Raw genomic sequence first — 20,962 nt, 5'->3', positions numbered from 1 at the left:
TGCATTGTAAAACTAGCTCTGAGTGGATAACATAATGGGTCACGCATCAAAATAGAATTTTGTGATTACCAAATAGCGATTTTTACCGAATTGCAATTTGGTAATCGCAAAATGCTATGTATGTAAGGACTCACCAAAGATTTTGCGATTTCTTAATATTACCTAATAGCGATTCGGGAAAAAGCAAGTCACTATTAAATAATAGTACTCCATTTGTTCCTATGGGCCGAGAGGTCCATATATGCGAATGGTTTTTCATTAGCTAATTTTCTATTACCTAATTGGCAATCACAAATTAGCAAATGCAAATCCAAGGGTGCCTGGGGGCCTAAGCCCCCCCGGAAGCACCACAAGAAAAATGTGCACATGTAAAGCACACACATGCCCTAGGGGCATGTGTGTGATACATGGCACTTTGAAAAATGCAGGTTTCTGCATTTTCCAAAGTTTGCACATGGTTATTAGCGACTTGAAGTCGATGGTAATTGCATTTTCCTAAATGCACAGTTTGCATTTGGAAAATGCTTCATACATGTGCTTACAGAAACTCAAATTGCGATTTCCTATTTACATTCACAATTTTAGGTAATCGCAAAAAAATTATGATTACCTAAATTTGCAACTGCAAAGCCTTTCATACATCATGAAATGCTATTTTGCTTTCGCAAACACCTGAATTTTGCGATTTGCACCGTTTGCAAATACAAAAGTGTTTCATACATGTTGCCCGATGAGAGATAGTGGGGGAAGAAAGAGGAGCCGTCTACATAGCTGCTTTTCCTCAGTCTCAAGGGAGGAAGTTGGAGTACCCGTAGACACCAGCCCCATAACAGGAAGCTGGAACAAGCAGGGATTTATACATGTTCATTTGAGGGATTATAGTACCCTTACGCACAGTTTGAGGGAGATTTGAAATAATTCCTGTCGATTTGCTAAGTCTTAGACAGGAGATTCTAATCTTCCACTGGCCACTACCTTGAACCAGAGGTGGCAGAGACAAATCTGAGATAGCAAAAGCTATTCCAAGGCCCAACAAATGATTATTGATTGATAATTTGAAGACTCTTCACCTTCCTGGACCACATGCCATAATGTGTGACTTCCCACAGTTAGTAACTAAATCTAGCTTAATGATGAAGTTTACAAAGGACCCACCAAGATGCGAAGTGTTCTTGGAGTCGATGTCATAAGGACTGCATCATCTGCTTAAAAGTAATACGGGTATAGATGTTTTTCCTATCTTTGAAACATCATGTGAGGCAGTGGCTAGGCAAGACCTGAGGTTGTTACCATATTTAATAAACAGCAGAGGGGCCAGGATACAACCCTGGCACACCCCGCTCTCAAGGGGAAAAGGATCGGTCAGCTCACACATTGGACCAAATCAATCCTTAGCTGTGAGATTCCGATTCACGGTGAACAAAAAGTTCACCAAAGCCTTATCCACCCCATGTCTAACAACATCAGCCAAAGCTTAGTGCAAATTACACGGTCAAAAGCTATTGAAATGTCCATAAAGGCGAGGTGCAGAGGGCACTTTAGCGCAATATTATACTTTCCAATAATCGGATGTAAGTTTAAACATTGCTAAGTTGAACCCAGCCCAGAGGGCACTTCATGGCAATAGCATACGTTCCAATAATCTGGTGTAAATTTAAACATTGCTGACTTGTACCCAGCACAGAGGGCACTTCATGGCAATAGTATACGTTCCAATAATCTGGTGTAAATTTAAACATTGCTGAGTTGTACCCAGCCAGATCAAAACAACGCATTGATGAGGACACAATATATTGTTTTGATCTACCCAAAGCCTTGTACAATTGAAAATGATTCTTCCCAGGATCTATACTGTGCTATCAATAAGTGAAATAGGTTGATAACATTTGAGTTACATACAATCTCCTTTTTTTAAATGGGCACTATCATTAAAAGGGTCCATGAGCTAGGGATCCTGTTGCATAAAGAGTTGTTTAATAGGTTTGTGAGCAGAGGGCCCCATAAGTAATTATTGCACTTGATGAGATCCATAGGGACCCTGTCCAGCCCTGGGGTTTTACCAGCCAGGCTTTGTCTTATTGCCTCCTCCACTTCCATTAAGCTGATTGAAAAGTTGGTAGAATTACGTAAGTTAAGAACGAGTGACTCCTGTTAATTTTTCCCTTCTACTGATTGGCAAATAGCTTTAAATTGTCTAACCCATTCTGGGTCGGGACGTTACTACTCAGAATTGTTACTTAGTCTGATTGTTTTAACCAAATCCCAGAACAATGTACTGTTCTTAGAAAGTGTGGCAGTTTCTAGGAGTTCCCAATCTTTTTTGTTCAATTCCTCCCACCTGGATTGTAAGGTGTATTTGTATTGCTTGCGTGCTATGCAGATTTTAGAAGTGCCTTAATAGGCGATTAGAAAGAGAGTGATGGAGCGGGGATTCGAGAGAAAAAAAAAGAAACCCGCTCATTTTGATTACCCCAGTAACACATACTAATGTTTAGTAGATAGAAGAAAAATGTGCACCTGTACATCACATGATGGTAAACCGCTTCGCAAAATGCATGAACTAAATCTTAACAAAACGTAAATAACCGAAGATGTAATAATATGGTAGAATGTGTTGTGAATGGCTTGCACTACAAATTGTGCACATAGTGTATTAAAAGGCATGACATGTGATGCTTAAGAAGTGCTAATTAACGTTGCTTTTTACTTATGCTATGCTAGAATAATGGCTAACTTGGATCTGAGTAGAGGAGGGTGGTTAACAGTGAACGTTTCATTACCACATTATTAATAAATGTCTGCTTTCAGTTCTTTTAGTAAATGGACAAATCGCCATGTTCTTAAATTGACCAAACTGTGATGAGAGAAACTTGCAGCACGCACAAACCACATGATACTGTGGAAAAACTTGCTGAGCCAGCTGAAAGGATATGATGTGGTGAAGGACATGACACTTGATGAGTGGTCAACTTCTGTGCTTCCATGTGAAAGTCTGCAAATTTATCAAATGTATAAACTTTTTCCTCAACATGATACTTTTCCCTCATGAGAGAGTAGGGATGTATAGGTGGGAAGGAAGACGAACAATGGGGTAGTCAAAGAAAGCATGATCTAATGTAGGATGACAATCAGCCCCTCGTTTTTAACCAATCCCGTAGCTAGAATCGGTGATATTAGCAACTTTAGTGGGATGCACATGTACGAAAAGGGTTTAAAGGATAGGTGATTTAGGGGTGGGGGCTGTTGCCGGCTGCAAGACTTTTGAGGAATACGGAGAGAGTGAGGGTGCATTGCTGATTGTTGGGTTGCAGAGAGGCCTAGTTGATCCAGTCCCATCCTTATCCTGATCCTAAGAATTTGATCCCTGACACTCTTTTCGGGGGTCCCCTGTCGCTACCTAGGCCAGTGTGGTGGTTTTCCTCGTTCATATTTCCTTGAGTTGGTATCTTTGATAACTCGAGATTTCATTTTGTGCTTTGTCTCTTCATCTATTTTCCTGAAATGAGAATTTGATTTGATGCCTATTGTCTGATGTCTCTTCATCTATCATCTCCATGCGACAAATATATTTGTTGAGATTGATTATTTGCTAGAGGATTATAAGATTGTACTCTCTCTCATGAGGTGCTTTCCAAATAATGCATTGAGTTAGATAAAATTGAAAAATTTACAAAGAAAGTTTGTGGTTATTTGCGTCTGTAAATGATTTGTAATGACGATTTACCTTCAATTATTCAACTAATCAATCCATCGATCAAGTAGATGAAGAATTGATTCTAGATGATTATATGTGAATTTGTGGAAATCCTTAACTATTGAATTAGGGATATATGATCTGGTAAGGAAATGGCAAACTTGACACCGGCGCAGCAGGGACTTTGGGTGTATGTGTATGGGACACAGTAAATGAGAGAATTTAATGTTCATCCCTGTTCAAATTATTGGGTTTGCACTGGATCAGTTTCTTGGTATCAGAGCGATGGTTAAATATTGATTAATTAGGTAATAGTTACTGAATATTCATTATATGTTTTTAACATGAAGAGTCAGATTTTTTGTTTTGTGTTGTCTAAGAGTACAGGTACAGGAGGTGCCTGAGGAATCCCAGGAAGGAATTTGAAGAGTGTGGTAAAGAAATCACACTGCAGAAGTACCTTGTCTGTTGTGATAATACTGAAAAGCTAGGTAGGGCTGTCGGTATTATGTTTAGGGAAATCTTCGTATAAAAAAGGAAAGTTTGTGATAGTGAAAGGTCACCGTATTTGGAACTTTGGTAAGGGAAGCCGAGATCAGTAACAGGACAACCCTCTTTGTACATCAAGAGACCCTCTTGTGATACCTCGGTAAGATCTTGAGAGGAGCCGATAGGTAATTCCGGAGCTTGACAGAAAGTTGAGATAACGCTGGTCATTATTATTGCTTGTAGCGTAAGAAAATCTCTTTGAAAAGTGAATACTATACCTTTATTTGGTGGAACGGACAAGGTAGCATTGTCATTTTATGTTGTTACTAACAGAAGAAAATGTTTGTTTTAAGAAAAACTCAGAAACAAATATTGCCGTAAGCTTTTGTGAAGGGAGGGTCAGTAGCAGGAGTGATACTGACGTCATAAGGTGCCGCGCTGGTATTGGAAGAGACAGCGGGTGTGTAGCGAGGAGCAGATTATAAAGGGAGGATTATAAAGGGAGGGTCAGTAGCAGGAGTAACACTGACATTACAAAGTGCTGCGCTAACATTGGTCAGGCATCGGGAGTGAGTAGAGTGGTGATTGGGTGATTAGTGTGAGTCTCGCGGACATTGGACAAGACTGAAATTACGTAGTATATTGAGATTGGTTAATTATTGTAAGGGGCATTGGGATCGGATAAAGGTTGACGTTGAATAAAAGAAGTACGGAGAGGTCTTGGTGTTTTGGTTAAGTGGAAGTTATTGATAAAGGACAGTCTGAAGATGGGTTTGTGGGAGAAACTAAAGAATCTTTTTAATAAACATATGCCAATTGTGACAAGGGAGGGAATTCCTATTCCGCCTCTGAAAATGCCCGCATTTTATATGATGATGGAGTGAGGGTATCGTACATGTGTATGGTTGGAAAACTGGATGAAGTATACAAAGGATGATGGAGTGTTAGCTTTCCCCGAGTTTTGTACGTTTAATGTAAGGATTCTACAAAATGTAAGAGAGAAAATGAACTCTTTAGAGCCAAATCCGAGACTCACAAAGTATGAAGCCTTAGAAGAATGGGAAGTAGAAACATTTGAGAGAGAAAAGGACCGAGGGGGTAGGAGAGACAGAAGGATGTTAGGTGGATAACCATATGAAAGGCGAGATGATCAAATAAAAAGATGGAGAAAGGCTTTAGTTACTGCAAGATTATACCCAGTTTTGACAGTAGAGGGTCAAACAGGAGCTAAATGTAAAAACAAATTGAAGCATCTGGAAACATCTAGAGAGGGTTTGAATGAATCTGATGATGAATTTTTGGAAGATATAAGGACAAAAAGACCCCCACCTTATGAAGAAAGTTCAGGGGAAGTGGCTCCAAGTGCCCCGCGACTGATAAACATGATTCCATTAAGTCCCCAAGTCACTGATTTAGCTAAATAAATTAGAGAGGATGAAGTTAGATTGATTAATATGGCCAGAATAGAACAAATACAGAAATTAAATGAATTAAATGTAAATGCTGAAGCTGTAACAGTACCTGTAACTATAGGTCAGGGGTCTCCAACGTTTTCTGTAGTGAGAGCTACTTCTGATCAGTGAAAACTGTAGTGAGCTACCTAAAAGGTTAAACAGCTCGCAATTTTTTTCTGAGAGACCCCCACGCCCAGCTTCATTGACTTTAAGGCTGTCTCACACCTCATCACCCACCATACTGCTAAGCGCTGCATCCCATAACATGATAACCGCACCTTGGTGTTCATCAGGCAAGACATGGAAACACTTCCCACAAAAACCAAAGGAAACACTTCCAACCACCTACCTTACACATTTGCTCACCATGTAGGTAAGTACTACAGTGCCATACATTGGGTTAGTAAGCGCTATAAAAATGCTGAAGCAAAATGCCTCTCCTTTCTTCGTTATCAAATAAACAAAGGGAGAAAAGTTATGCTACAAATGGATACATATGATTTTCTTTCATGTCCAGGCGTTTGCAGACTATTGAAACAACAACAAATGACTGGTATTTGGAAAGGTTGTAACTACTGTGTACATATATCGACATTGGTTTTCACCTCTCCAGCTTTACAGAAAAACCCCCCATAAAATAACAGAGTTATGTTCTCACATCCTTCCCCTTGAATTTGGCACCTGGTTTTGAGATAGCTGCACCTAATGATTAATCGTTAATGTAAGAGGTTTCAAATACTACTTAAGCTGACCATTTGATTACTTAGCCAAGTATCTGTCAGCTTCTGTCAAGCAATATAATGCAGACTAGTATCTTTTTAATGAGAGCCGCGTTTTCCATGCTGGTCAAATTATGGTTCCATAGCAGTGAACTCAGTGGGTTAATGACATGTACCTGCTGCAGAAATGTGTATATGTGTTAATGCGCCTGCTGCAGAGATAGGCATGCAAACTGAAGGTCGCAGATTCAAACCCAGTAAGAAAGCTCAGGGGGTTAATGTGATTGATGCAGAGCTCCAACCCGCAGGTTACTAATTCTAGACCCAATAATATAGTTGAATAGGTTAATGCAGGACACCTCCCTACAGATAATAGTTTCCTGTTCTAGATTAGAATATACATCGGAGGTCAATGCACCTCCTCCTTCACTAATCTGCATTAACCAATGTCTCATTGGTTCCAATGAAAGTAGGATAGATCAGGAGCTTAATGCACCTGTTGCGAAGCCCTCGAGGTCACATTTTACAAGTGATGTCCCCCACTTCCTGCCTCCTCTATGCACATCTCTCTGTCTACGGGCTGATCATCTTTTCGTTAATCAGTTTGCTGACTGAGAAAGCAGATTAACTGCCAACTCTGAGAATGCATATCTTACCTTCTGCTTCGAATGCACTCAAAGACTGCTTGTCCCTGGGGCTGGCCTGCCAGCGGCTGTCTAATGTCTGACTCAGCACTTGGTAACCAGAAAAGGAAATAGGTATCCGTAAGAGCGTTTTGACTTGTATTCATAGTACTTTTTTCCTGTGGGCTTGTTTCTTGCATTTCAAATATATATCTTTGAATATGATAATCGCGGGCACTTGCAAGTAGGCCTTTGCTGAAATCAGCAGCATCGTTATTGAACATAAAACAGCACATTTACTGAAATGTTATCTTTAAAGTTAATAGTGAATGTTTTTCAGCTGCACGCATTTTTAAAATGAAGAGCAGGACAGTGCTCCCCGCGGCGCATGTTTGGTCTTGATATTATCAGTATGCTGATTAGCTATTGTAGTAGAATCCTTCAAATTAGGCAGCATTTCACTCCGATTTGTATTTGGGGCGGGGGCAGTATCGCATGAACGGGTACACACGATCAAATCAGAGTCTTACACGCACTGAGTTGCTTTTGCTTAAAAAGAAGCTACTGAGTCAGGAGCTCACTTACCAATCTGCTAACGTGCTCCACTCTTCGCAGGATCGAAAGGCACATGGTGCGGTTTCCGGTAGGGTAGATAGCTCAACAGTATTTGTGCCACCAGCACTACAGCTATCAGGCTTTCCGTACTGCTGCTTTGCGCACATGTCGCACAGGATATAAAGTGCAATGCCAGCCTGGAAAAGGCCAGTGGCGCGATTCCTGCTTGTGCCGGAGTTCAGGAAGAACGTCACGTTCTTCCACCCGCCCCGACCCAGATAAAGCTCAGTTCAGCCAATCTGAGCAGCTGGTTTGGGTGAGGGCGGGCAAGCGCTCATAACACGCCTAAAAAAATAACGAAGGGATAATAAATAGATACCAGAGCTTAGAAAGAAGCAATAATTGGATGCTGGGCGCGAGCTACTCCCGGGTAGTCGGCGAGCTACCGGTAGCTCGCGATCGACCGGTTGGAGACCCCTGCTAAAGGTCCTGTGATTCCCTTAATTGGAGAAAGCTTAAAACTACAGAAAATACCTGAAACCCCAAAAAGAAATACCCAGTTAGAGCCAAACGCAGAAGAACTTAGGAATTGGGTAAAATAATTGACAAGGATAGACACCCAGCCTAAAGGTGTGAATGTAAATCATTTAAAAGTAGACTTGGAAGAAATGATAATTGGGAAGATAAGTCCAGAAAGATTAAGAACTTATACAGAGGATGAGTTGTTGTTTTTGTGCAAGAGTATTACTTGGAGAGCAAAGAATTTTCATGAGAAATTGTCAGAAGTAGCAAATGAATTTGGGGTTGATATTGAAAAATCAAAGGAGTTACAGAAAAAGTACTGCATGGCCTTTGCTGACAAAGATTTAGAGAGTTTGAATACGTCAGGAAAAAGGTTACAGAAAAAAAAGACTTGCTGAATATTTTGAAGAAATGGGGGACAATAAAAAAATGGAGAAGTGAGTGGGTGAAAAAGAAGGAGGAAGCCAGTGGAAAAGAAACATGCATGTTTCCAGTAAAAAAAATGGAGTAGGCAGAAAGGGTTTGTCCCATGAGAGAGGTTCCGGGTGGTGGGTAGGTCCACGTACCTTGGACTAGACAATAGATTGTCTTTTACAAATGATTTCTCAAGATTACGAGAGAAACCTGTTGAATGGTATAAACAAGTGGATCGATTTGTGAAGGTATCCAAAGTATTGCTGAAAGATTTAGATGGGTTGTCTGAAATAGTGGTTCCCGCAGATTTATGCACCGAATGCAAGATTACGGTTGATTGTCCAAAAGATGAATATCCCAGGGATGCAAAAACAGGTGCCCCATCTCAGGAGGTGATGAAAAAGTATCATCAGGTTATTACCTTTTTAAAAGGGAAAATAAGTCCAAAAGAAACAGATTGGGTGAAAATTGATAGAACAACCCAGGAGCCTAAAGAATCTGTTCATGCTTATTATGAGAGGCTGTTACAGGTATTTAAACAATATAGTGGATTTGAAAACATTGACGATAAGGATATGGGACATTTTGTGTATCGGTTTGGTTATGGATTAAGACCTGAAATCAGTACAATGATACAGCAACATATGCTATGTTGGAAGAGTAAATCTATCGAAGAGATTTTGAGATATGCAAAGTATTGTAGCAACGATTTTGACTCTCAAATGAAAAAGCTGAAAGAGAAAATGATGTGGACTCAAGTAAAATTGGCTGAACAGCAACAGGAGACAAATACTGTTTCACAGAACGAGGGTCAGGAGGGACCGACAAACAATGAGACTAGAGGAAAATTCAAAATGAGTGGAGAAGAGGCGAAAAAGAAATGTCCTTGTCATGCTTGAGGGAAGTTGGGACATTGGAAGAATGAGTGTAGATCTGCACAGAAGGGTAATGGCGCACATCAACATTTAAAACCACAGATGCAGAATGAAGCGATTGGGAAGCAGCAGCAGCAGGTAGTTACCACCCAGTTACAGGTGCCACAACCGCCCATACCTCCAAATGTGACTGCTCATATGCAGATGTACAGTACAAGTTCGGGATTTCGAGGAGAAGAGCAGTTTGGTAAGAGCCCGTTAGTTTCGCAGTATTTGGTGCGTAGTAGTGAGAGTGATTTGGATGTAGTGACGGTGCCTGAGGGGGGAGGAAGAGTGCGTACTTGGTGCATCTTTAGTGGTAGATCAGTCAGGTCCATTCATTGATGGAAAGGTACAAGGAAAAGATGTCACCTTTTTTTTGGACACTAGTGCTACCCGTTCCAGTGTGAGAGCAGCGGAAATCCCAAACCTACCCCTCTCGGGAGAAACTATCCAAGTTGTAGGCATTGCAAACAAACACATAACAACTCCTGTTACAGCCCCAATAGAAGTTCACATAGGAAATTTTAAAGATATGCATAGGTTTGTAGTGTGTGATACTAGTCCAGTGAATCTCCTTGGCAGTGATTTGTTGTGCAAAATTTATTGCACTATTTATTGTACACCGGATGGTGTTGCAATATTGACACCGGACAAGGATGTTGAATACAAATTATTGATGGCCCAACAAGAGTCAGAAGTAAAGGAATTATATTAATTACTGACTGAAGAATATTTGCCAGAAGAATTGAAAGGTACTTTGAGATGAGATGTGTGGGACTTTACATGAAAAGATATTGGTTTAATGAGAAATGTGGACCTCATTCAAGTAATAGTGAAGGATGGAGTAGTGTATCCCAATACTGCCCAGTACAATATGGGTCCAGAGGTAATTGCTGGAGTCATGCCTGAGATTGATCAGATGATTGAACAAGGTCTCCTAAAAGAAATAATGAGCAGTCCTTGTAACTCTCCCATTATTGGTATCAAAAAGCCTAACAGAAAAAATAGAATAGTTCAAGACCTAAGAAAGGTGAATCAAATTGTTGTGCCATGTTGCCCAATAGTTCCAAATCCTGCTGAAATTCTGTATCAGATCCCATGTAATGCTGAATGGTATACAGTCATTGATTGTGTCAGGCCTTCTTTTCTATCCCTTTCAATTTCAATAGTCAATATTTGTTGGCCTTCTGGTTCGGAAATCATGTTTTGGCATGGTGCCAAGTTCCTCAAGGGTATACTGAAAGTCCATCAATATTTAATCAGATCTTCAAAAAAATTTTGGAATCTTTGAAATTGCCCAGGAACTCTATCCTGATCCAATACATTGATGACTTCCTGTGGGCATCCAAAACTCAGGTAGGATGTGTCACAGACTCCATTGCCTTTTTGAACCATTTAGCTGAAGGTGGACACCAAGTCTCTCCATCAAAGTTACAGTACTGTAGAGAGGAAGTTCAGTACTCAGGTCATAAGATTGAAAAAGGACTAAGGAAAGTTACCCCAGAGAGAATCAGTATAATCAAGAAGATGTATCCACCCCGAAATCAGAAAGAAGTCAGTATGTTTTTGGGAATGGTTGGATATTGTAGGTAGTGGATATGTGGATTTTCGTTGATTGCAAACCCTTTACAGAATTTGACGAGAAAAGATGTGAAATATCTGATTGAGTTGGATGAGGAAAAAATGGGGTCTTTCAATAGACTGCGAAACAGCCTTTGTCAGGTGCCGGTTCTGGGAATGCCAGATTACTCTAAAGAATTTGCGCTATACTGTTGTACGCTTGCTGTCTTAACTCAGAAACACGGCATGGCAAGGCGTCCAGTAGCATATTTTTTTGCTACTCTGGACTCAGTGGCCGCCGCATTGCCAGGTTGCTTAAAAGCAGTGGCTGCCACTTGTGTGAGTTTGGAACAGAGTGAATCAATTGTGATGTGTTACCCAGTAAAAGTCTATGTACCACACTCTGTTGAGATACTTTTAACTAGTACTCAAACTTAACATATGACAAATAGTCGGCTGACTAAGTACGAGAGAGTAATTCTAGGTGCTGAAAATGTGACGGTGGTAAGATGCACTACTGTGAACCATGCCACATTGTTATCAAATTCGAGGTGCGAAGAGGTGAGAGAAGAAGCAGAACATGATTGTTTGGAAGTGACAGAGCTTTGTACCAAGCCCTGCTTAGATATTTCAGATGAACCAATGGTAGAGTCTGATTGCGAACTGTTTGTAGATGGATCTTGTTTAAGGAATGAAAGAGGTGAATTGTACGCAGGATATGCTGCCTGTACTTTGGTTGGAGCCCTGGAAGCGTCTTGTCTAAAAGGCATAAAATCTGCCCAAGTTGCAGAGCTATTTGCTCTTACTAGAGCTTGTAAATTGGCAAAGGGTCTAAAAGCAAAAATTTACACTGACAGCCAATACGGCTTTGGTGTAGTGCATGCTTTTGGTCAGTTGTGGATGCAAAGAGGATTCATGACTTCCTCTGGGTCGCCATTTCAGAATGGGAAAACTGTAAAGGAGATGTTGGAAGCTTTACAGTTGCCATAAAGAATTGCAGTAGTGAAATGTGCTGCACACCAATCTGGAGATGATGTGACAAAGGGTAACAGATACGCGTATCACTTAGGGCGTTACTGCACGCCAAATACCCTTTGCTATAAATCAATCTATTGAAAGAGGAAATACCAAATGCCACCTTATGATCACCACCACATTTGAGACATGGGATGAGGTGAGACAAATGCAGGAAGAAGTCAGTGACAGAGAAAACGAAAAATAGAAAAGAGCAGGTTGTAGGAAGAACGATGAAGAGATGTGGATCTGTTATGATGAGAGACCAGTATTACCAGATTCATTGCTTTCCCACATGGCTAGGATGTACCATGGACATCCGCACATTGGACGGGACCACATGGTAAGAATGTTCAACCAGTCCTGGTACAATCCCAAGTTTAGGTTAATAGCTGAAAGTTTGTGCCAAAGGTGTGTTGTTTGTCAAAAACAAAACCCAGGAAGAAAGATGGTGGCACGCTGGGGTGTAATTGGGTTAAGCAGGAGGACCTTTTACTAGACTTCAGATCGATTTCATCGAATTACCTCCATGTAATGGACTAAAGTATGCCCTAGTCATTGCTTGTTTGTTTTTTTTGCTGGGTAAAAGCCTACCCAACAAGGAGAAACGACAGTCTGTTGCCATATTGTTGTTGAGAGAATTGAACCCAAGATTCGGTTTTCCAGTCACTTTGGAATCAGATAGAGGATTGCATTTTAATAAATGAATGATCTGTGCTGCGTTACAAATTGAACAGAAGTTACATTGTGCCTACCGACCTGAAGTGTCTGGTATGGTTGAACAAATTAATGATACAATAAAGTCCAGATTAGGAAAGTTGTGTGCATCCACAACACTAAAATGGCCCACGGCTTTGCCCCTTGTGCTGATGAGTCTTAGAAGTGTACCTGACAAAAAGACAGGATTAAGCCCACATGAAGTGATTGTTGGTAGAGCCATGAGACAAGCATACATTCCTGCAATTAAATTGATGAATCTATCCGATGATCGTGTGCAGGACTATTGTAGAGGAATGGCTGACCTGGTGAGTTCTGTATCTCGCCAGGTTGGAGGAGATGCCACACCGACACAGCGAGACCAAGCACATGACCTGAATCCTGGAGATTGGGTCCTAGTGAAGAAGCACATGAGGAAAACATGGCTAGAACCCCTTTGGAGTGGCCCTTACCAAATCATATTGGTGACGACCACAGCAGTGAAGTGTTTTGGTTTGCCAAATTGGATACATGCGAGCCATACTCGTTTAGTCCCAAGTCCAATTGAAAGACCTGAAGAGCAGCAACTGAGAAACAGACATCCACAACCAGTAGCTGAAGTGTGTGAGGCTGAAGAATCTGGAGTGGCAGATTCGAGTGAATATTTTGACGATGAACAGCCAAGCACAAGTCGAGTAGAATGGGTACTAGATACCGGGACTGAAGAGACTGCTGTTGAGTTGGAATAAGATGAGGCTGTTATCGAACCAGGAAAAGGTAAAAAGGCTGCCGAAGCAGAAGAAGAAACATTGGAGATTTCAAATGCTGTCTCAGAAGAGAAAAAGATTGAAGAAGAATTAGAAGAGGGATAATTAGCTAGTGGGTCAGACACAAATACTGAAGCTACAGAGACTGAAACACAAGAAAACAAAGAAAGACAGATAGAGATAAAACTGAACAAGAGAAGCAGCGAACAGAATACAGAAGGTGATAAGATAGTGCAGTCAAAGAAACCTAGAAAGAGAGATTGCTGGCCAAGTGGGGTGAAAAGACTGAAATACAGAATAATTAGAAGAAGATTAGGAAACAGACCAGAACAAAGCAACACAATTTCAAGTCAAACAGAACATGAAGATTTAGGAAAAGGCACAAAGAGGAGATCAAAAAGAACAAGAATTCCCTGTAGAAAATACAAGGCCCCTGAATGGACTTATGTCATCTTTGAGGAGTTTGAGACTTTAGATCTAAATGAGGAACATGAGAATAGGGATACTGAGAACGAGGATGAGAGCAATTTGAGGCCACCTTAACAAAGAACTGTATCAGCCTGTGGTGGATTAAATTTTGTCAGAAAAATTTAATAAAGGACTATAAGGGGTAAAGAAGAAACGCCATTGTGTGTAGGATTACACCACCAGAAATATGTAAATATATTTCTATTAGATAGAAGTTCATTTAGATTTTTCCTTTAGGCCTTTGCGAAAGGAGATTGTTAGACTTTTCTAAAAAAAAAATTGTATGATACTAAAATGGCAAAAAACCAGGTGACTGAACAACCAAAATTTTAACTAAAACGTAGATGTGTTGAATTTTGCTTTTGTAATATTTTTTTACAAACACTTATATATGGATCATATTAACAGTAGTCATACCAATTTTCGATGTGAATATAATACTAATGAAGAGTCTCCTAAAAGAATGAAAGATGTTGCTAAACAGACCATAAATACTAATGGAGAACAGTTAGATGGAAGCAAACTCCATCATGAGGAATCGGATAGTGATTTTTCATTAAATGTGTTTACAAAGTTGTTGTATGAGTATACTAACACCATGAATGTCAATGATTGTTATGCTTGCATGAAATTACCCTCATCTGTCTCTGAGGGAATAACGTACCATCATCTTTCTCTAACATATGCTGTTTCATGTAGTGTCCTTAGTAGTCTATTTTACATGGAAGGTACATTGGAGTATCAGTATACAGGCGTAGATTTGGAATTTTCCTAAAAGTACCAATAAAAAGAACACTAAACAAAATTGAAAGTGCTCAACATGCACGTTATATGGGTGAATTTTTCCATATTACTGAGCCATTAGATTTAGACTAAGGGTGGGCGACAATTTCCGATCCGCTCACGGAAATTGCGAAAATTTGACATTTCCACGATCCGCGAGGGAAGAATTGTCGCCCACCCTTAGTGATAACCCACATTTGTGCATTCATTAGGAGAGACCTATTGTGTTTGACAATGATTGTTGCCACTGTAAGCGCGGGGTTTGAAACCCCAGCATGCAAACTTCCCAATGTGCAACAGCCAGGCTGAAGGAGCCGGTGATGCATGGGCCCTCCGGGGGTGAGAACCTGGGAGACAGAATGAGAGTGTGTGGGGGGAAAGAGGTAGCAACCCTGGAGCAGTGAGCGAAGAGCACATAAAAGGGGCATCTTATCTTGTGGTGTCTGTGGTTCCTTTGGCTTCGTTTCAGGTCAGCTCACTCGACGTCTTCCGGCTGACTTTGCTTTTCTTTCACTCGACTGCTTTTAGTTCCTTCCCCCTCCTTCGCGGGCCTCTCTGCCACCAGTCACCAGGGTGTCCCCCCTCTTTAGTCTGCGTTCCTCCGATCTCCTCCTTCTACAGTAGTGTTTTCTTGCCCTTTTACCTTATCCGGTTTCCCCAATCGCTCGCCCACTTTTCGTTTCTTTTTCGCCTCTCCCCCGGATTTGCCCCTGTTCTCTCAGCGCTCCCTTTTCTCGGATTCCTCTGTGCTCTGCCTCTCTTCCTCCTCTGTTTCTCTACATTCTCTATCCGGTCAGTATCACCCTCCCTCTCAGGCGGTCTCTTCCTCCGATGCGGCTTCCAGCTCAGGGCCCCCGCCCTCTGACAGGAAAGCGAAACTTGCCGGTCCCCGTGTTGCTGCGGAGGGGGAGGGTTGCCTTGGTGAGCTGCACATGGCTGCTCAAACTGATGTACTCTGGGAGCTGTAGCCCCACGGTCATCACAACTAAAGCAATCGGCTTAACACACAAAGCAGTCATTGTTTTTAATAGAGGCCCAAAATTGCAAATGAGGGGTCCCTTAAACAAGGGGAACAACTAGTTATTTGATATTCAGTAACGCATTAATCAGCACAAAATCTCTGCCATCACGCAAAATTTCGTGTGATCGTGGAGATTTTTTGCCGTTTCGCAATATTTTGCGAAAGGCACTTTCGCACATTCCGCCCACCCTTAATTTAGACCATGCTTATAAAAATAACTTAACATGTGGACTGCATTATGAGGAACGATTGTTTTTAGATATGGTAGAACATAAAAGAGAGAGTTTCCAGAAAAAGCGGTTGAACAAAAAACACAACAATTACCGTGGGCATTCAAGGAGGGAAATTATGGAAAGAGTGAAACTTATGCTGCAATGTCTTTAGACTGGTCGAAGAGAGGGAAATTATGTTTATTGAGTTCAAAGACTAATTACAACAATTATTTCATTGGCACTAGTGAATGTGAACATACCTTCTAAATAACAGGAGTTTGGGGATTAAAAGGTGGAACTGATCCTGTCTTTCTGGGTATATACTATGTATGTGGTAGAAAAGCCTATTATAGGTTACCTGCCCACTGGTATGGGAGTTGCTACTTTGGGTTGTGTTCCCAAAGGTTTATCATATAAACCTAAAAGATAATAGTGTCAATGAAATAAAACAAGGATTAACACGCAGAAAGAGATCAAGTTTTACTGAAATAGTAGGTGATTTATTTTCTGAACTGATACCATCAGTTGCTGTAGTACTAAATTTGCATACAATTCGAAAGCTGTCTACTGTAGGGGATCGATTATCAACAGATACAGTGGGTGGGTTTTTGATGATTGATACCGAAATGGTGGCAATCAGATCAATGGGTTTGCAAAATAGACTTGCCCTTGAATTATCTTGGCAAAAGAGGGGGTAGTCTGTGGAACATTAAGAATTCAACATTGCTGTACCTATATCCCTGATAAAAGTAAAGGTATAGAAGGTTACATTAGATTCATTACAAAGTTAAATAAGGATTTATCCCAACTGGAGGTTGACGGTATCTGGGAAAGAGTTGGAAAAAGTCTTACAGGTGTGAACATTTGGTTTACGACGTTTGGAGAGTGTCTTTTAGGGAAAATAGTAATGCAAATAGCTTCAATAACAATAATAATTTTAGTAATAATAACAGTGTATAAATGTTGTAGGTGCATGAAAAGAAGAAAAGTTACATTAGATAAAAAGTATAAAAAGAAAGGAGTAAAAAGAAAAAGAGATGAAATAGAACTTGAAGAAATAAATGAAGAATATTATGATATGATAAAATGGATAGATGAGAGTGCCATGAAAAAGGAGAAAGATACTAAGCTTTAAATAACATAAAAGGTGGTACTCGTTATGGTGAGTATTTGTGATGGCTTCAAAAGTCATCAAAGGGGGGATTGATGGAGCGGGGATTCGGGAAAAAAAGAGAAAAAAACCCGCACAATATTGAATACCACCCCCGTAACACATACTATTGTTAAGTAGATAGAATACTAATGTGCACCTATACATCACATGAGGGTAAACCGCTTCGCAAAATGCATGAAATTAATCTCAACAAAACGTAAATAACCAAAGATGTAATAATATGGTGAGTAGAATTTGTTGTGAATGGCTTGCACTGCAAATTGTGCGCATAGTGTATTAAAAGGCATAACATGTGATGCTTAAAAAGTGCTAATTAATGTTGCTTTTTACTTATGCTATGCTAGAATAACTGCTAACTTGGATCTGAGTAGAGGAGGGTGCTTAACAGTGAACGTTTCATTACCAAATTATTAATAAATGTCTGCTTTCATTTCTTTTTGTAAATGGACAAATCGCCATGTTCTTAAATTGACCAAACTGTGATGAGTGAAACTTGCAGCGCGCACATACCACGTGATACTGTGGATAAACTTGCTGAGCCAGCTGAAAGGATGTGATGTGGTGAAGGACATAACACTTGATGAGTGGCCAACTTCTGTGCTTCCATGTGAAAGTCTGCAAATTTATAAAATGTATAAACTTGTCCTTAACGTGATGCTTTTCCTCATGAGAGAGTAAGGATGTATACTAAATAGGTGGGAAAAAAGACGAACAATGGGGTAGTCAAAGAAAGCATGATCTAATATAGGATGACCATCTGCCCCTCGTTTTTAACCAATCCCGTAGCTAGAATAGGTGACATTAGGAACTTTAGTGGGATGGACATGTACGAAAAGGGTATAAAGGATAGGTGATTTAGGAGTGGGGGCTGTTGCCGGCTGCAAGACTTTTGAGGGAGACGGAGAGGGTGAGGGTGCGTTGCTGATTGGCAGGTTGCAGAGAGGCCTAGTTGATCCAGTCCTATCCTTTTCCTGATCCTAAGACTTTGATCCCTGACACTCTGTTCGGGGGTCCCCTGACACTACCTAGGACAGGGTGGTGGTTTTCCTCGTTCTTATTTCCTTGGGTTGGTATCTTTGATAACTCGAGATTTCAGTTTGTGCTTTGTCTCTTCATCTATTTTCCTGAAATGAGAATTTGATTTGATGCCTATTGTCTGCTGTCTCTTCATCAATCCCCTCCATGCGACAAATGTATTTGTTGAGATTGATTATTTGCTTGATCATTCTTAGATTTTACTCTCTCTCTTTAGGTGTTTTCCAAATGATGCATTGAGTTAGATAAAATGCAATAATTTACAAAGAAAGTTTGTGGTTATTTGCATCTGTCAATGATTTGAAATGACTATTTACCTTCAATTATTCAACTAATTGATCCATCGATCAAGTAGATGAAGAATTGATCCAAGATGATTATATTTGAATTTGTGGAAGACCTCAACTATTGAATTAGGGATATATGATCTGGTAAGGAAATCGCAAACTTGACACCGGTGCAACAGGGACGTTGGGTGTATGTGTATGGGCCACAGTAAATGAGAGAATTGAATGTTCGTCCCTGCCCAAATTATTGGGTTTGCGCTGGATCAAGAACATTGCTTATCAAAGCAACTAGGTCCCTCCTGCCCTTGTTGCGTTGTTTAAAGCAGACTGTTTTGGTGCACATCCATAATGCTTCATTGTGAGCTAGCATGACTTAACCATGCTCAGCAGCCAAAGAATTAAAAAATATGGCTAAGTGTTTCTGTAAGCGGGAGCTGAAGGTAACCCCAGGGTCCTTCAGATGACAGAAATGCCTAAGGCCATCACTGGAGGGCTACAGCGGTAAAGGAATTTTATCCAGCTTTTTTACCCTAAGCATAGGGAAGTCCCCCACTATGGCTAAAGCATTATGATCGTCCCATCAATTTTAAGGACATTGCCCATAGAAATAGAGTATGAGATGTTTCTTGTGGCAAATATATAATCTATAACTGAAGCCCGGCCATTCCCTCTAAAAGATGGCACGGTGCGCCTGCCCCTTGCAAACAGCTGAACCAAGTCAACTAGGTTGACAGCTGTAATATGCTGACCTAGCGCATTCCATTTATTATCCAAACAACCCATGCTGTCAACATTTTGCTGTACTTCCTGCTCATCAGAACACATCACAAGTTTAGTGCTAAAATTCCCACAGAGAGGATAATTTGGCTGGGAACAGGTCTCAGCATCTGGGGGTTTCAAATGGGGTAGGAAAGCAAATAACTTAGTAAAATGAGTGCACACAGCATTTGATAAATCATTATTATAATAAGTATTAAAAAAAGTCAAATACAATCAGTTTGTCTTTGATGAGAGGGGCTTGGAAAGTGGAGCTGTGGGTGTCAAAGGCAGAACATCAATGTTAAGATCCAAACAAATCCAGATAGAGAGGCCTCCCTTAGGCTTTCCTGAATGGGAGGAAATTGCGGGGCAGGAATAACAAGTGAAAAAAAACCAAGAAAGGGACAAAGTGACCCAAGTTTCTTGAAGTGATATAAAATGATTATTATCAATAAAAGCAGTCCAGACAGGATTGTTTATCTTGGCCTTGAGGCCTCAACAGTCCAACTCGAAAGGGAAAAGGCACGATTTATAGTTGTATCTAAAGGACTACTTCCTTTTTGTTCCTAGTTGGGCTTGTCGATAGGGGATGACACCTTCGAGAAGTCAGGAAGTCAGTCTACTTGACAGCAATCAGGTAAGTCTTCGAAATTGCCAACTAATACAGAGAACCTCTCCACAGAACTAGGTGGGGGTATGTGTAGTTGGTTCGGTCGTACACGGGGTAGAAATCACTGGGGACATTGAGATTTTTTCCATTGCGCACTTAGAACAATGTGGTTCAGACACAGTGATTACACTGATGTTATGAATTGAAAGGGTATCAAAGCTAGCTGAATGAGGACTATATTTCCACCCTCGGGTGCTTTACACTCACGCCCGTATAATAAGTTCTGTACCAGGTGAGAAGATGTAAAGTTTGCAATAATGTAGTCACCGTCAATATCCTTACGACTGGCCCCAATCCAACCAACCCTATTCAAACAAATATCTCCAGCATAAAAACAAATCAAAACCTCTATTACGCACCAGCCAGTGCAGAACTTTGCTATGAAGCTCCCTGTCTGAATACCCCGGGTTATGACCAAGTGGGGTTACACCAAGATTATTGAGAACACAACTAAGGTTCAGGGTAGCCCCCTCGCATTGTGGTCTGCTCTGAGAGGTTTCGATGGGATCTTAACGACTTTCTCCTTCAAGCTGCCTGGATGCAATGGTGGTCTGTGCAGTTCAAAAGGTCTGTGTGGCACAGGAGCCAAGGATGCGGAGCAAATGTGGCACTGGTTTGGTAAGGAGCTCCTGGAGTCTCGAGGCAAAGTTTGGTTGTATGGGTTAAGCAAAACAATGGGTGGATGAGATTTGACTGCAATGATGGAAGATGAAGATAAGTTGTTATAAAGTGACTGCCGTGTCTGCTGTGAAAAAGCATACATCTTGACTCTATGGTTTTTAAACTTTCAATTACAGGTGTAATTTCAACTTGCAGGAGTGATTTAAATTTAGTACAGCAGTCATCAATGAAGCTCTCTGGACAGAAAGAAGTTGGCATTTAGGCACTTGGGGCTTCAAATGGAAGGAACTGAGGGTTAGAAGCGCAGTCAAAGGATACCATCTGGCAAGGCTCCTCTCCACTTTTATTATGGGGCCCCTGCTTATTCCTTTTGTTAGGCAGTGAAAGGAGACTTTCAGTAATCCCTATGAAGTAGGTTGGGTAGGCATAGCAGCAGAAATAGCAGGTAGAGAGTTTTCTAAACAGCCTGGGAAAATGTCACTGCTTAACTTAACTGAGGGGCTGTCTA

This window comes from Triturus cristatus, chromosome 6, assembly GCF_964204655.1.
Source record: "Triturus cristatus chromosome 6, aTriCri1.1, whole genome shotgun sequence".
Classification (NCBI taxonomy): domain Eukaryota; kingdom Metazoa; phylum Chordata; class Amphibia; order Caudata; family Salamandridae; genus Triturus; species Triturus cristatus.
The sequence above is the reverse complement of the archived record's forward strand: the minus strand, read 5'-3'. Positions refer to the sequence as shown.